A 19293-nucleotide genomic window follows, 5' to 3' on the forward strand; every position below is an offset into this window, starting at 1 on the left:
AGTGTTAGACTGAAGATCTAAATGTTCCTGGTTCAATCCTGAGTTTTGGCAGCTATAACCAGGAAGTCTTGGGAATTCTGGTGGCTTAGTGCCTAAAGCATTTGACTGATACCCAGAAGTATGGCAATTCAAACCCACTAGCCACTCCTCAGAAGGAAGTTTGGGCAATCTATTTCCCTAGAGATACCGCCTTAGAAACCTAAAGAGGGGTCGCTATGAGTCAGAAACAACTCAAAGGCAGTGAGTTTGGTTTTTGGTTTGTGAATTGTTTTGTCCTCCTTTCCTCTATAATATTCTTGCTTCTCTTCTATCCCTTTAGTCTTTTTGCTCTATTCTTGTCTGCTTGAGTAGCTTTTTAAGAACTGTAAGTTCTTAAACGTATATCTTTAAACCTCTAGTATCATTATGCAGAGAAAATTAGTACTCAAGCAATAACTCTGCAAAAGTTAATATGGATTTTGAACTTAATTTTTTTTTCCCCCTAGATCTTTCTATTGTTTGGCTGAGAGGTAACCCACAGGAGTGAGTCCTATTCCAGGCACAAAGGATAATCATGAGCCATAGTTTCAGGGGTTTCACCAGTTTCTATTTGACCAATAATTCTGGTCATGCTTGTGTTTTAAATTTTTTTTTCCACACTTTTCCTCCTTCTCTATCCATGTTCTCCAATTTTGATCCATTTCTGAATGGTTAACATTGATAACTGGACACCAGCTAGTCTTCTGGTCTCAGCATTGTAAAGGTGAGGTTCCTGCTCCATTAGTTCCTTGGACTAATTATTTACATATGTCTTTGAATTTCTTCACTTTTGTTGCTCCGTATAAGGAGAGACCAATAGTTGTATCTTAGATGGTCACTAGTAAGCTTTTAAGACCCCAGTCACTACTCACCAAAGTAAGATTTAGAACAATATTTTTATGTACTATGACAGCCTCAGAAACCCAATAATGGAGGTTGCTATAAGGCAAAATCAACTCAATGATAGTGGGTTTGGATTTTTTTTTTTTTTTTAAATATGCCAATTGAGCTTGGCTCCCTGAGACCACAGTCCTAAGTTGTCAGGCCAGAAGACTTACTCTCTTAAGGTGCTTGGTTGTGGCTAAGAAGCTACTACAACCTTGTCCAATGTTACTTCTATGATGTATATGAATATTATAGCACAGATGCACATGTAAGAATATCACCAGCCAAATGTACCTATTTCCTGAGTATATTCCTGTTTGCCTACTCACACTTGGTCTTCTCACCTGTTTTTTTATGTTTCCACCTGTAGACTAGTGTTGGTTATTGCTGATAATACAGTAGTGGGTATATAATAAAATGTGTCTTTATTGTCATTACCTTTTGTGCACCTCCCTGTGTCCTCCTTGTCCCTATTGTTGTGCTGGTCAGGCTCTTGTTTTACTGCTTTCCCTTTATCTCAGATCAACACATGATTCTTCACTAGTGAGAAATTTTCCTTTCTCTTCCCTCCCATCCCTGGTAACCAACAAAGTGAATTTCTTTCCTTTCTGTAAACCTTTCCATGACTTCTTAAAATAATGGACTCATACCATATTTGTCTTTCTGTGACTGACTTTTTTTTTTTTTTTTTTTAACTCAGCATAATGTCTTCCAACCTCATCCATGTTATGAGATGATTCACTGATTGTTCATTATTCATTAATGTGGTATGCGATTCCATTTTGTGTGTGCCATAGTTTGGTTATCCATTCATCTGTTAAAGGGCACTTAGGTTGTTTCCATGGGCATTTAGGTTGTTTCCATCTCTTAGTTGTAGTGCATAGTGCTGTGATGAACATGGGTATACGTATCTCTATTTGTGTCCTGGATCTCACCTCTTTAGGAAATATTCCTAGTACTGAAATTACTATATCAAATGACATTTCTACTTTCAGCCTTTTAAGGAAGTGTCATACTGTTTTCCCTGGCGATTGTACCATTTTACAGTCCCACCAACAGTGTATGAGAGTTCCAAACTTCCCACATTCTCCCCAGCATATGTTATATTCCGTTCTGTTGAACTTTGCTGTTATTGCTGGGGTGACATGATATTTCCATTTGCATCTCTTTAATGGCTAATGATTGGGAGCATTTCTTTCCATGTGTTCATTGGCTGCCTGAATATCTTCTTTGGTGAGTTATCTGTTCATGTCCTTTGTACAATTTTTTTAATTAAATTGGTTGTCTTTTTGATGTTTAGGTGTTGAATTATTCTATAAATTTTAGAGATAAGTCCCTTGTCAGATATGTCAAAGCCAAATATTTTTTCACCATCTGTAATTTCTCTTTTTATTATTTTGGAGAAATAGTTCGATATGAACAAGAGTGCTATTTTTAAAAGGCCCAGTCATGTAGTTTATTTCTGCTATCTATATATTTTGGGTTATGCTTAATAGTTTAATTATGCCATAAATTTTCATTTTTTGAAGTCCATGAGGGGAAAAAAAAAAGAATGTCTTGCAAAAACATCACAGTACCTGGAATGAAAATTTGACTGAACTTGTGTTCAGGAGAATAAAATATAATTTTTTAACAATACATAATTAACATGATAAAATACTCTTTCCAAGCAGAGTTCTTTACTTGAATATATTTATTTACTCTTTCAATTTAATCTTACATTATTTCAGCTTCAGTTAATTAGTGTTTACAACAGCTTGCGCTTAACCTAAATGCTGTCAAATACGATGACTTAATATATTTTCAAGCAGTAATACCATTTTAGGAAATTAAATTGAAGGTTTTTTAACACTAATAGAAATTTAACATGAATCAATGCTTATTTTGGCATCCTGTAAAAATGATTTATAAAATTCTGTAAGAGATATAAAAATAAAGAGGAAAATACTGGAAGAGAAGTAAAATAAAAAACTATAGTAAAATATATTTTTTAAAACACTGATTCCTTGACAACTCTATGTAATATCTCTTTGGATTAAAAACTTAGGGTAAGTAATTTATCTCCAAAACAAAGAATGTTAATATAAATATATTAAAACATACATGATTCTATTTTAATTTCTGTTAGATATTATGATTATCATCTGGGGTTTTTAGCTTGTAGAATTCTTGAATAACTGAAAATATTTCTTAATGAATTGTATATGTCAAAAATATACTGATTTGAATGTGCACTTTTTTCCTTATTTTATCCCTTAATTATATATTTTCAATAAGTATATTAAATAGTTTCTTCATTTTCCGTATTTTTTATTTTACTTGTTAGTATTCTTATCTTCCTGAATAGTCTAACAATAACTCTATGAAAATTTTAAGACATACGCAAAATAATACATAGTGCCTGAATCAGTATATATAAAAAAATGTATGAAGCTTTTATTTTTTTAGTTATGTTTATATCCGTATGTATGCTAGAGGTTATCTGGTATCTTTATTCTCTTTACAGGACATTATACCAAGCATTTTCTTTAATTTTTACCAGTATTTAGCAGTAACTAAATATATTTATTGCCAATGTGATGCCAGGGTATTGAGTTCTGATCTGTAAAATCACTAAAACAATTTTGCTTAATTTGGTTAAATTGTATGTTTTTTAAAGATTCAATATTGTGGAATGTAAGTTGTTAAAGGTAATTGTAGATCAAGATGGAAATGAATGCAACACAAATCAATCATGAATAAAAATATACTTTTTATTTTCCATTTTGAGTTTGAAAACTGAAAGTTCTTTCTTTACAAATGAAATTTAAATGAATTTGTTAATAGAAATAAAAATAAGATTCCAGGTCCAAGATGACAGACTAGGCAGGTACACATCCAGACTCTACAGCAAAGACTCCAAAGAACAAGGGAAACAGCTTTGCATTACCTACAGGAATCCCAGAACTTCAAAGGAAAGAGTAAAGAAGTAGATCAAATACCCTTAAGAGGAAGAGACTGAACGAAAACTGTGAACAAGAAGCAGTAAACTGAACCAGCACAGCTTGGTTGTTTTGGATTATTGCAAGCAGTGTTCCTGATAGAAGCAAAACCATGTAACTGCCTCCACTTGCCCAGAACTGCACCAGCACCCACATCAGTCCAAAGAACAAGGGAAACAGCTTTGCATTACCTACAGGAATCCCAGAACTTCAAAGGAAAGAGTAAAGAAGTAGATCAAATACCCTTAAGAGGAAGAGACTGAACGAAAACTGTGAACAAGAAGCAGTAAACTGAACCAGCACAGCTTGGTTGTTTTGGATTATTGCAAGCAGTGTTCCTGATAGAAGCAAAACCATGTAACTGCCTCCACTTGCCCAGAACTGCACCAGCACCCACATCAGTCTTCAGGTGACCAGAGAGTTATGTTCACGCTCCTTACTTTGCACAACCTCCGGATGACCAGAAATGTGGCCCTCCCCACATCCATTCACCTGGCAGTTGGTCAAACACCTCCTACTACCAGTGTAGGGAGGTTTTATTTATTTATTTATTTATTTATTTAAATACTTCTGCTTAGTTTTTCCATCTTTCTGTCTTTCCAAATCCAGGACACTTCTCCTTACCCACTGTTTAGCAGTTCCTATCTCACCCCTCTCTGGTCAGAAGTGTGCACTCTGGCGGAGGAACACTGTGTTCCTGAGCAACTATGTTTGGTGGTTGGCATTTTTGACAGCAATGTGCTGTTTTCCTTTCTTCATTTTTTTAATCTTTTTTCTTTCTTCTTAGTTCTTCCTTCTTCTCACTCTGCTTTCTTTTCTCTTCTATATTTTCTTTTGTTCTTCCTCTTCACCCTATAATTTTTTTTTTCTTCTTTTTCCTTTTCTTCCCACTTCCTTCTCTGTGGTCAGCAGCACCTACCCCCACTCTTCCATGGAAGCAGTGTGAGCTCTTCCAGAATGAATCCTATGTTCCTCTGCAGCTGTGCTTAGCAAAGAACACATGCATCAGATTTTTTTTTCTCCTTCTCTTCTTTGTTCTTTTTCCTCTCCCTTCTCTACTTTCTTTTTATTTCCTCCTTTCCTCACAGTTCTTCCATTTTCTCCCTCCATGTTTTTTTTTTTTTTTAATTTCTTGTATATATATATTCTTTGTCTTCCCTTCCTCCCACAGACCCAGAATTTTTTTTTTTTTTCCTTTCTCTTCATTTTTTTCTTTTTTTTCTGATCCAGCTGAGTCAGTTCTGACTCATAACAACCCTATATACTACAGAATAAAACACTTTCTGGTCCTGCATCATCCAACAAATGTTGCTATGCTTAAGCCCCTTGTTACAGACACTGTGTCAGTCCATCTCATTAAGTGTCTTCTTTTGCTCTGACCCTCTAGGTTACCAGGAATGATGGATTTCTCCAGAATCTAGTCCATCTTGATAATATGTCAAAGTACACGGGACAAAGTATCACCATTTTCTCTTCTAAGGATCAATGTGGCTGTACTTCTTCCAAAACAGATTAGTTTGTTCTTTTAGTAGTCCATGGTGTATTAATATTCTTTTCCAACATCATAATGCAAAGGTATTATTTCTTCTTTGACCATTCTTATTCATTGACAAGCTTTTGCTTGCATATGGACTGATTGAATATACCATGTATTCTAAATTCTTAGTAGACAAGTGAGCACTTCAGTGTTACATGTATTTGTTGAAACATTTCAATTTGTATTCTGTTCATTCCTGGATTCTTTGTTTATTGCCAGTGCCTACTGTGCACTTTACACTTCTTCACTTCTTCCTTCAATACCATCAGTTTAGGAAAAATTGTGACTAGAAAGGTGTGTGTCAGGGTTGGATCTGTTTACTACACTTACTCAATATTTATGTTAGACAAACAATCCAAATACCTGTACTGTATGAAGGAAAACATGGCATTAAGATTGGAGGAAGGCTCATTAAAAACTTTAGATAGGCAGGTAAGACAACCTTTCTTGCTGAAAGCAAAGAGGACTAAAAGCACTTACTGATGAAGTTCAAAGACAACAGCCTCTAGTATAGGTTACCTTTTAACATAAAGAAAATGAAAATCCTCACAACTTATCCAGTAAATAACATCATGATAAATGGAAAAAGATTGAAATTGTCAAAGATATCATTTTACTTGTATTCACAATTTCCATGGAAACAGCAGCCAAGATTTCAAACAGTGTATAGCAATGTGAAAATCTTCTGCAGAAGACCTCTTTAATGGGTTAAAAAGCAAACTATTACTTTAAAGACTAAAGTCCACCTAACCCAACCAATTTTGATTGCCTCATATGTATGCAAAAAGTGGACAATGAGTAAGGAAGCTTGAAGAAGAATTGATGCATTTGAATTATGATGTTAATGGAATTATTGAATATACCATAGACAGAGAAATGAAAAAAAAAATCTGTCTTCAGAGAAGTACAACCAGAATGCTTTTAGAAAGGAGGATGGTAAGATTTTGTCTTACTTTGGACTTGTTATAAAGAGGAACCAGTCCCTGGAGAAGGACATCATGCTTGGTAAAGTAGAGGTTCATCAAAAAAGAGAAAGAACTTCAGAAAAATAGATTGGCACAATGGCTGCAACAATGGACTCAAACAAAGCTTTGATTGTGAGGTTGGTACAGGACCGGGCTGCATTTTGCTCTGTTTACATAGAGTTGCTATGAGTCAAAATCAGCTCAATGTCATCTAACAACAGTAACAATGTACAGTAAGCCTATTGATAAACCTCAAAAAAATACTGAAAAAGACATTAATGGAATCAAAATGGTACACTAGAAAATATTCACCAAATGCAAAAGAAAGCAATAATGGAATAATTGAAAAAAAAAAAAAGAAATGAGACACATTAAAAACAAAAAGTAACATGGCAGACAGAAATCCAAATATATGAATAAAAAAGAAAACATAAATTTGAAAATTAAACAATTCAATCAAAATACAGAGATTTCCAGACTGGATAAAAAACAACAAAAAATATGGTACAAGTATATGTTATTTATGGCAAACACACTTTGTAATCAAATATACAAACATGTAACAGCAATCAAAAGAATGCTGGAATGACTATACTAATATCAGTATAGGTATTTTAAAAAAATGGCTTGAGATGAGTGGCAAATTTTAAAATAATGAAATAGTCAATCCATCAAGAAGATATAACAATTATAAATATTTGTGCACATAACAACATAAAATATATGCAGTAAAATGAACAAACATGAAGGTCAAAGTAGAAGATATACTTCTTTAAATAACGAATTGTTTAAAAAAGGAATGGAAATATACAACAAATTATAAGACTCAAGCAATACTATATGCCAATTACACCTAAAAGACATCTATAGAATACCCCAACAAACAACAACAAAGTATACATTCTTCTCAAATCCACATAGAACACTGCCCAAATTGACCATATAGTGGGTCTGCAAATATAAAAGGACAGAAATAATACAATATATGTTCTGTGACAATAATGGAATCAAATTATAAATCAATAACAAAAAATAATTTGGGGATTTCACAAATATGTGGAATTAAGCAACATACTCCTAAATACCCAATGAGTCAAAAAAAAAAAAAAAAATCAAAAGGAAAATCAGAATTTATTTTTAAGAAGAATACAGACACAGTATTCCAAAACTTTTGGGATATAGCTCAAACAGTGCTTAGAGGGAGACTTATAGATGTAAATAACTATATTTACAAAGACAAAAGATCTCTCATTAATAGCCTAGCCTTTCACCTTACAACACAGGAAAAAAGAGCAATCTAAATCTAAAACAAGCCAACAAACAAACACAAGGAAAAAAAAAAAATGTTATCAAATTAATTCTGACTCATGGAACCCATGTGTGTCAATATGTAACTGTGACCTTTCAGAAGTAGATTGTTAGAACTGTCATCTGAGTCACTTCTGCATGGATTTGAATGAGAAATTTCTAGAACATTGTAAACTACTAAAACTTAAATAAACAATCTGAATACACTTGTAACAAGAAAACACACTGCATCAGTGATAGAAAAATTATCCACAAAGAAAACCCAGAACCTGAAGTTTTCCTGAAATTTTGCCAGATATTTAAACAATTCTTTAAACTATCTTCTGAAACATAGAACAGAGAGAATATTTTTCAGAATATCTTATGAAGCCAGTATTACTTTGACACCAAAACCAGACAAAACCATCAAAAACAAAAATAAAAACACACAACAGCTCAAAATATCTTTTGAATATGTATATAGATTTCCTCAGTTACGTACAGTGAAACCTATGTAGATGAAACTCAAAGGGAAAGACTTTTTTTGTGTGTGGAGTGGGGTCTCTTAGGTTTTCCACCTTTGGCAGGGTATAGTTTTACTGCTTTTCTATCACGATTTTAGTGAAAACTACCTGAGTATTCCTTCTCTGACAGGTTTCTGTGTTAACAAAGTTTCTGGTTTTTGTGAATTTATTGTAATAAACAGAATCTAGTATCATATAAAACAAATTATACACCATGACCCAGTGTGCTATTAATTCCAGGAAGTAATGATGATTTATCTTAGTTTCCTATTGCTGCTGTAACACAAATAAAACAAGTAGGTGGTTTTAAGGAATATAAAATTATTTTATCACAATTCTGGAGGTTAAAACTCCTAATTGCGGTCTTGGTCGTGTCAACTCCTTCCTTGTCCAGGTGTTGCTTAGTTCTTTGGCTTGTAGAAGATCCTCACATGCCATCTGTCTTCTCCAGTTTGTGTTTACTGCTAAGTCTAATTCTCTCTTTTAATAACTTAGAAGTGATTAGGTTTAGGATACACCTTAGACTGATATGGCCCCATTAAAGCAACAAAGAAAATCCTATTCCCAAACAGGGGTACATCCACAGATACAGGGTTTAATATACCAACATGTATTTTGGGAGAATAATTCAAGTCATAACATTGTTCAATATAAGACTCAATCAATGTAGTATATCGTATCAAAAGAATGAAAACAAAATTGTCATGGTCACCTAAAAAGATGCAGAAACAGCTTTTGACAAAATTCAACATCCATTTATGAGAAAAGTAATCAACAACTTGGAATAGTAGGGGACTATCTCTCAACCTGATAACATGCATCTACAATAACCTACACTAACATGATAGTTAATGGCAAAATACTGGATGCTTTCCTGTCAAGACCAGGCATGAGACAAAATGTTCATTCTCACCACTCCTATTTAACATCTGAGACTGTGGCCAGAATTATTGGCTATATATATACATATTTAGAAATATATAGTTTAGAAAGAGTGAGCTAAACTATCCTTTCCCGTATGACATAATCTCATGTATAGAAATTTTTAATTAATCCATTAAACAACTCTTATTACTAATAAATGAGTTGAGCAAGGTCAGAGAATAAACTGACTCAATACACAAAAGGCCATTGTATTTCTATAAATTTGTAATGAACAACTCAAAAAGGAAATTAATACAAATACTTCTATTGACAATAAGAACACAAGTGAAATATTTTGGAAGAAATTTTAAAAAAGTATTGTAAAAATTATACAATAAAACATTATTAAAAGAAATTGCAAATGATCTAAATAAATGAAAAACTATGCCATGTTTATGAGATAGAAGACTTAACATTTGTTAAGATGGCAAAATTCCCCAAATTAATAAATAGATTGAATGCAAACGCTATTAGAATCTCAGCTGAATTCTTTGTAGAAATTTACAAGTTGACTCTAAAATATTTTTAGAATTTCAAAGGACTCACAATGACCAAAATAATAATGAAATAGAATACGTAGAAGGACACACAGATTCATATTTCATAATATTTTACAGTGCAATGGAAATCATAAAATTTGGTACTTGAACAAGAGTAGATGTATAAATAAATGGGATAGAATTCAGAATCCAGAAATAAATCCATACAATTATTAGCAATTGATTTTTTTTTTTTAATTGTGATTTAGGTGAAGATTTACAAAGCAAATTCACTTTGCATACAGCAGTTCACATATACTTTGTCTCATGTCATTGACCACAGTTTACCACAATGCAACAGCTCCCCTCCCACTTCCTCCCCATAGTTACCTCTTTCCCGTGTCCATCCCTCCATGGACTACTGCTCCCTGAGCTGTCTCCCTGTGCATAAGCAGCCCTTCTTTCTCCAAGGAGAGTATCTACTTGAGGTAAATGTTCAACTCTTATGCCTATTGTTTGGCTGGAAACCACTGGTGTGGGTTCAATTCCAGACCTGAAGGGCAGTTAGGTGCCATAGTCTCAGTGGTTCCACCAGGCTCTATCGGCTCAGCAAACCTGTTCCCCTCCCCTTTTTCCCCCTTCCAAATTATTTTGAGATTTGTTCCACATTGTTCCTCTCTGTCAAGGATCTCCTACATAGATCCCCTTCCAAGTGAATGCCAGTGGTAGCCAGGCACCATCTAGTTCTTCTGGTCTTGTAGTCATATAGGCTGCAGATCAGATGTTGTACCAGTTGCTAGGACTAATTGTTTCCATGAATTTTGGTTTTCTTTATTCTTCTTTGCTCTGGATGAGGAAAGACCCATCATTGCATCTAGATGGCAGCTTGCTAGCTTTTAAGATCTCAGGTGCTACTCGCCAAAGTAGGAGGTGGAACAATGTTTTGTATAGTATGTTAGGCCAACTGAGCCTATTTAATAGAATTCTGGATTCAAAGGACACACCATCAAGAAAGTCACCAATTCCATGGGCTTGGGACCATGGTTGCAGAGGTCATCAAACTCAACTGGCATAACATACTACACAAAAACCTTGTGTCACATCCTACTTTGGTGAGTAGTGACTAGGGTCTTAAAAGCTTGCCAGTGGCCATCGAGTTGCAACAATTGGTTTGTCCTCTGGGGCAAAGAAGAATGAAGAAAACCAAAGCTGCATGGAAACAATTACTTCAAGGGACTAGTGGATCATGTGAACCTCAGCATACATGACCCTAAGAACAGAAGAATTAGATGATGCCTTGCTACACCTGTCAACTTCTTGGAAAGAGATCATGTGGTTGTTATATGTCAACTTGACTTGGCCTGGTTTTGGGTGACTGGGCAGCCAGTGGTAAAGTTAGGTCTCATAATGAGTTTGGCAATCAGCTCCATAGTGGAATCTGCCACGAGCAGCTGAGTACATGCTTTGGGGATGTGGTCTGTTTCTGTATATAAGGAGAAGCTTTGGGAATGGTCTACAGCTTTTTGGCATGCTTGGACCCTCCATGTAGCCTAGTCTTAATTCAGCAGCCTGCTATGCTCTGCCGATCTTGGGACTTTTAATGGACTTTAGTCAATGGCCTGTCATGTGGTTTGGTAATATCAGGACTATGTGTTTTCACCTGTGACCTTGGATTTGTCTGTCCTAGCAGCCAGAACTGCCTGAGTGAAGAGATGCCTCTAGCTTCAGTGGGCTGGGAGAAAAAGGCAAAGCTGAAGCCCAAGGTTGAGGGGCATTTCACCAAGTTTCTACAGTCTGGCACTTGGAACTCAGACCTCTAGCCTCCATAACTGTAAGAGAATAAACTCCTATTTGGTAAAGCCATCCCATTTGTGGTATTTCTGTTAGAGCAGCACTAGGTAACCAAAACAGATGAAAATAGGAGATCCTGGGTAGAGTAGAGGAAAAATGTGGAACAAAACTCAAAATCATAAAAGAGATCAGGATTACTGGTCTGATAAAGACTGATGAAATCCTTGAGACTATGACCCCTAGTCACCCTTCAGACATAGACTTTAACTCACTCCCATGGCTTCCAGCCAAACAATAGACAGACATATAAGGTGAACATTTACAGCAGGTAGGTACTCTGCTTAGAACAGTAAAACATGGGAGATTAGAAAGGCAGTATTTACACAGGGAGCTAGCTCAGAGGACAGTAATGGATAGGAAAGAAGGACACAGAGGAAAGGTAAAATCACAGGGAGGAAGTGGGAAGAGAGTTGTTACATTATGGGAACTGCAATCAATGTCATGAAACAAAATGTACATGAACTGTTTTATGGAAAATGCATTTATTCTATAAGCTCTTACAGAAATGTCAAAAAAGAAAAAATAATAATAGTAATAAAAAAAGAAGAAAGAAAGTGAAAATATACCCCACACAATAGGAGAAAATATGTCCAAATCTATATCAGATATTATATATCTACTAAGGGACTTGTATTTAGAATAAATAAAATTCAGTGAAAAGAAAAATAAAAACACCTCAATTAAAAATAGTCGAAGGTCTTGAATAGACATTTATCTAAGGAAGATATACAAATGGAAAATTAAAAAATAGTCAGCATCATTAGTCATCAGGAAAATGCAAATCATAACCTCAATGAGATATCACTTCATACCCACTAGAATGGCTAGAAAACAAAAAGGCAGATTATAACAATTGTTGACAAGGTTGTGGATAAATTGTAATCCTCTTACACTGCAAGTGGGCTGTAAAACACTGCAGTACTTTGGAAAACATTATGGCAGTTCCTCAAAAGATGACATAGAGTTAACATTTGACCCAGACATTTCACTTATTGGTATATACTCAATAAATGTGAAAACATATCTTCCCAGGCAGGCTTGTACATGAATATTTTCTGTACCTGTATTCATAATAGCCAAAAGATACAAACAATCCAAATATCCATATATAGAATAATGCATAAACAAAATGTGGTATAATTGTACAAAAGAGTATTATTTGACATTAATAAGGGACAAATTACTATCCACTCAACAATGTGGATGAGCATTGAAAACATTATGCTAAGTAAAAGAAGCCAAAAAGACCACATATTATATAGTTCCATTTACATGAAATGTCCAGAATAGCAAAATCTACATAGAGAGAAAGTAACTAAGTGGCTGCTTAGAGCTAGAAGAAATAAAAAGATAGAGGGCTTATATCTAAAGTGCTTGAGGCTCATTTCTGAGGTGAGTTTCTATAATTACCCAGTGATGGTTGCACATATTTGTGAATATAATAAGCACAATTGAATTGTACACTTTAAATTGATAAAATGTATGATAAATCAATAAAGCTGTTTAAAGAAAGGCTGTGAAAAGATATTTTTAGCATTTTATTTAGATGGATACTAGAATAGAATACTTCTGTATTTACATGTACAAAAATATTTTACCCTCAAGGATCTCCTACATAGATCCCCTTCCAAGTGGATGACAGTGGTAGCTGGGCGTCATCTAGTTCTTCTGGTCTCGTAGTCATATAGGCTGCAGATCGGATGTTGTACCAGGTGCTAGGACTAATTGTTTCCCTGAATTTTGGTTTTCTTCATTCTTCTTTGCTCTGGATGAGGAGAGACCCATCATTGCATCTAGATGGCAGCTTGCTAGCTTTTAAGATCCCAGTTGCTACTCGCCAAAGTAGGAGGTGTATATGGGCATACACACATTCATGCAAATAATTGAACACATAGTATAGACTTTAGGACACAACTATTTTTATCTAAATAGTGTTACAAATATTTGCTGTACTTATCTTCTGAAATTATGCAAGTGAGATAAGACCTATATACTCAAACTCACTGCTGTGGAGTTGATTTCGACTCATAGTGATCCTTCCTTGGGTTTCCAAGGCAGTATCAACACAAAAATAGATTGCCCCATCTTCCTTCTGAGGAGTGGCTGGTGGGTTTGAACCACGAGCCTTCTGGTTAGCAGGAAAATGCCTAGGCACTATGCCACCAGAGCTCCCCCTCTGTACATTAGTAAATATATGTATACATATACATATTATATAATAAAAATATTAAATACATATACTATGATATAGAAAAATTAAATATATATAAATAATATAGAATAAGTGTGTGTGTATATATATGTGTGTGTGTGTGTGTGTGTGTGTGTATATATATATATATATATATATATATATATAAAATATTTATTCCTGGTTCAATATGGACACTTAAATTTCAGTTTCATGTCTCTTTTTTCTCTATCTATTTTCTTAAGAAAATATATTTTCTGAGGTTTGAGTCTTGATATTGTTTTCCACACCAATTTCTTTTTTCTTTAATTCTTCCCTGTTTAAATTACTCTCTCTTTTCTGGGACACTATCAGTACTCTTTCTTATCTCACTGCTACAATTTGCTGCACAGACTAATAGGTCATGCACTGTATTTAGGATAGTAATGTAGCATCATGACAATTGTATAATTTGCATTTAGTTTTTCTGCAATCCTTGCTTATACATGCTTGTCATTTGTCTTGTTCTAGATTCCAACAATATGAAGTCTTTCAGAATATTCTTGAGAACTACCAAACCATCAAGTTGATTCTGTCATTCTTTCTCATGGTGTCCCTATAGGACAGATTAGAACTGCCCCATAGAGTTTCCAAGGCTGTAAATCTTTACAGAAGTAGATTATGTCATCTTTCTGCCACAGAACACCTATATGTATGAATATGTGTGTGGGTGTGTGTGTGTGTTTGTGTATAAGCTCTGGTGGCATAGTGCCTAAGGCACTTGACTGCTAAGCAGAAGTCTGGTGGTTCATACCCACCAGCCATTCCTTGGAAGGAAGATGGGGCAATCTACTTCCCAGTGATATTGCCTCAGAAACCCAAGGAGGGGTCGCTCTGATTTGGGTCCGACTTGACGGTACTTAACAACAACAACAACATATATATACACATACACACACACATTTGCATTAAAAGTCTTTGGAAAGAAATACCATATACACTTTAACTTTAAATTCAAGGCTCATCAGAAGAACTTTTTAGGCCTTCTATAAACCAGAGTGCTCTGATTGATGTTGGGAGAGGCAATGAATTCTGAGTTCCTTTTGTGTGGCCCCACTAGAGCTGCTGCAAAGAGCTACCTCTTTTAAGTATTTTGGTTATCAAACACTGGAGATAAGGTTTTAAAGTACATGAGTTACTTAATAAGTTGGTGCAAGGGAAGTAAATATATCAGAAATAGTAAGATGAACTGCTGGGTAAAAATGATTTCTAAACTGAAATTTTGAGTTTAATTTAATTATTTACTATAGGTAGAATTACCTATTGAGTATAAGAATTATTTAATTTTTTCATCCATACTGTACATATTTTTAAAGTCTCCTCTCTACCTCTTTTCTCTTTTTCCACATCACCAGATATTGCATTTCCCCTCCTATTTTTATGCATATTTCTTTCGGCTTTTTAAAGTATTTCTTTAAATATTTTCTTTCACTTATTGCCTTTCCCCCTTTTGTTTTTTTTCTTTTCCTTTTTCTTTTTGGTGATTATTTCTGTGTGTTTGTATGGTGTGTTCTTTGTCCACTAGCTTTTACTTTTTTGATGGGTTTTCCATTGTTTTTGTGACTGAATTGGAGACAGCAACTGTGCCCATATGACACAGCCTCACTCCTACTCAATAAGAGGAGCTGCACCTCCTGCACCTCCTCTTACAGAGGAAGAACCACCACTTCCTTCTGGACCCACTGGTCAATGATAAATGACCACCAATAACATCCTGACTCACCCTTAACAGCTTTTCACAGTTAACAGAGATCTTTGCAGCCACTCTCATTCTTTATCACACTCACAAGGAGATAGGTAGTGAGTGCATAAGTGCTGCCAACTAGTGAATAGAGGAGCACAGTCCCCTGCTTATCCAGATACATCCAAAAGTAGGTGGGGGATGAACACCTCGGGCAAAATGCTCCAACATACAATAGCCAAATAAATATAAATACAATAAAGTCACAATGTCTCAGAAACAACAGACCATCACAGTCCACACACACAAAAAAACATGATAAAGCAGTAGAAGCAAGAGACCAGAATACAGACCCAGAACATATTCCTGAGGAAGAATTAGCATTGGAACTCCCTGTTTTGATTACCTAGTGGTGCTCTGACAAGATTATACCACAAATGGGATGGGTTGAACAAATGGGAGTTTCTTCTTACAATCTGGAGGCTTTAAGTCCAAGTTCAAAGTGCCAGGCTCTAGGGGCTGGGTAAAAGCTCATCAAACTTGGGCTTCTGCTCTGCCTCCTGCTTCTGGCTTACTGGAGCAAGAGACTTTTCTTCACTCAGCTGTTGGCTGCTGAGGGTGAAAAGCTCAAGTTTAACAAATAATAAGGCACAGTCCTGATGATACCAAACCACACAGCAGGCAATGAATTCAAGCTTTCCAAGGTTGGCAGAGCATGGCAGGCTGCTGAGTGAAGACTAGGCTACATGCAGGGTTCAAGTGTTCCATAGGCTAGAGACTGTTCCCCAAGGCTTCTCCTTATATATAGGAAGCAGACCACATCTCTAATGCAGATGCTCAGCTGCTCACAGTACATTCCACCATGGGGTTGATTACCAGTCTCATAATGGAGAATACTACATCCAGCTGCCCAAAGACTCAATGAAGTCCAGAAAAGTTGACACACAAACTTAACTACCACACTCTCTGATAAGGAATTAAAAAAAAAAATATGTTTAGCTACCTTCAAGGGACTGAGAGACAGATAAAGGAAAACACAGACAAAATCAAGGAAAACAGACAAAACCCTAGAACAATACTAGAAGAAAATATAAGAACAAAATGACAAAATAAATGAAAAATGATAAATGATACAACATCTACAAACAGAAACCCAGAAGATTAATACTAAATTTTCAGATATAGATAACACATTGAAAGGGCAAAGGAGTAGAACCGATTCAATGGAAGACAAAATTAATGAGATTGAAGACAAATACCCAAATACTTTGGAAAGAGATCAATCAGAGAAAAGATCAAAACAAAATGAAGAAAGCCTAAGATTCTATGGGATACCATGAAAAGGAATAACCTATGTACAATTGGATGTCCAGAACATGAAGAGAGGAAAAAAAAAAAAAAAAAGACACTGAGAATATTGTCCAAGATTTATTAGAAGAGAACTTTCCTGATGTGATGAAAGATGAGAATATATTCATTGAGGAACTCCAATGAATCCCAAACAGGATAGACACCAAAAGAAAATTGCCAAGGCATGTCATCAGTAAACTCACTGAAAACAAATACAAAGAAAGAATTCTGAAAGTGGCATAGGGAAAATGAAAAGTTATTACAAAAGCAGCCAATAAGACTAACTCTGATTTCTCACCAGAACCATGCAGACCAGAAAAGAATGGGATGGTTTATGTTAAACAATAAAAGAGAAAAATGCCACAGAAAAATTATACACCCAGCAAAATCATCCCTCAAATATGATAGTGAAATTAGGACATTTCCAGATAAGCAGAAATTAAGGTAATTTATAAAAACCAGACCAACCTTACAAGAGATACTAACAGGAGTCCTTTGAACCGAGAATTACTAATAGCAAACAACAACCAACCATTAATACACAGATGACATAACCTAGAAACCAACACAGTATCAAGTATCCAATGTAAAATAATCTTACAAGATTGCAAACAGGGAACCAGAGACAACAGTTAGCAAAATGAAGACAATGCCAAATTGAAAAGGAGGGAAAATAGTGTAGTTACAAATCTTCTAAATAGTGAGGAAGTAAAGACAGTTGCAAGATAGTATGGACTGTTCAAAACTCAGGGAGAAAATTATAAACCACAGGATAACCTCATTGAAAATGACAAATCTTCACATCACAATAAAAAAAGAGGACAAGCGCAAATGTTTAACAAATACTAAACAGCAGTAATGAAGGAAATGATAACACAATACGTAAACAAAATGAGCTCAGCATAGAAAATGACATGGCACAAAGAAACTAGGAACAGCATGAAAAAATGCATAACAACATGACAGCAACCAGTTCATGCTTATCAATAATCACACTGAATGTCAATGGATTAAATGCTCCACTCAAGAGACGAATGAATATTTGCAGACTGGATAAGAAAACATAACCCTTCAACATGCTTTCTACAAGAGACACACCTTAGAGACAAAGACAAAAATAGACTAAAAATCAAATGTTAGAAAAAGATGTATCAAGTAAATGGCAACCAAAACAGAGCAAGACTGACCATATTAATTTCTGATCAAATTGACTTTAAGACAAAAACCACCACACTAAACAAGGAAGGACATTATATAATGATTAAAGGATCAATGGAACAAGAAGATATAACTATAATAAATATCTATGGACCCATTGAAAGAGCCCCAAAACACATAAAACATACTAGAATTGAAAAGGCAAATATATGACTCTACTGTCACAGTATGAAATTTTAATACACCACTTTCAATGAAAGATAGAACAACTGGAAAGAAACTCAACAGAGACACAGAAGAGCTAAACAATCCAATCCAACAACTTGACCTTATAGACATGTACAGAGCACTTCACTAAACAACAGTACAAAATACATTCTTTCCCAGTGCACATGGAAGATTCTCCATGCTGTACAGACCATATATTAAGCCATAAAGCAAGTCTTCAAAATTTAAAAACATTGAAATACTGCAAAACACTTCTTGGATCACAATGCTATCAAATTAGAAATCAACAATAGGAAGATCAATAGAAAAGGAGGAAACAGAAACTGAACAACACCCTACTTAGGAATGATTAGGTAAGGAAATAAATAAAAAATGAAATTTAAAAATTCCTTGAGTCAAATAAAAATAAAAATACTACATACCAAAATATTTGGGACTCAGCAAAAGTAGTGGTCAGAGGCCAATTTATAGCAATAAATGCACACGTCAAAAGAGAAGAAAGAACCCAAATCAATGCTGTAAGCCAATATCTCCAACAATTAGCAACAGAATAGCAAGAAAAGCCTACAGTCACCAGAGGAAAAGAAATAATGAAGATTGCAGCAGAAATCAATGAACCAGAAAAGAGAAAGACAATAGAAAAAAACAACAAGACCTGAATATGGTTTTCTGAGAAGATTAATAAAATTGACAAACCACTGACATATTTAACAAAGGAAAACAGAGAGAGAATGCAAATGACATGAATAAGAAATGAAATGGGAAACATCACACAGAACTAACTGAAATAAAAAGGATAATGTCAGGATACTATGATGATCTGTACTCTAACAAATATGAAAATCTGGAAGAAATGGGGAGATTTCTAGAAACACACTACTTACTTAACTTAAACTAACACAGACTGAAGTGAAAAGTTGAACAGCTCCATAACAAAGGAAGAAATTGAACAGGCCTTAAAAAGTTACCAACAAAAAAAATGTCCTGGCCCAGACAGTTTCACTGGATAATTCTACCAAGCTTTCAGAGAAGAACTGACACCAACACTACTCAAACTATTCCAAAACATAGAAAAGAACAGAATCCCCCTTAATTCATTTTAAGAAGTGAGAATAACCTTGATACCAAAATCAGGGAAAGACATCACTCAAAAGGAAAACTATAAACTAATATCCCTCTTGAATATATATGCAAA

The sequence above is a fragment of the Orycteropus afer genome, unplaced genomic scaffold, assembly GCF_000298275.1.
Source record: "Orycteropus afer afer isolate SDZICR_OR568_19922 unplaced genomic scaffold, OryAfe1.0 scaffold00364, whole genome shotgun sequence".
NCBI classification, from domain to species: domain Eukaryota; kingdom Metazoa; phylum Chordata; class Mammalia; order Tubulidentata; family Orycteropodidae; genus Orycteropus; species Orycteropus afer.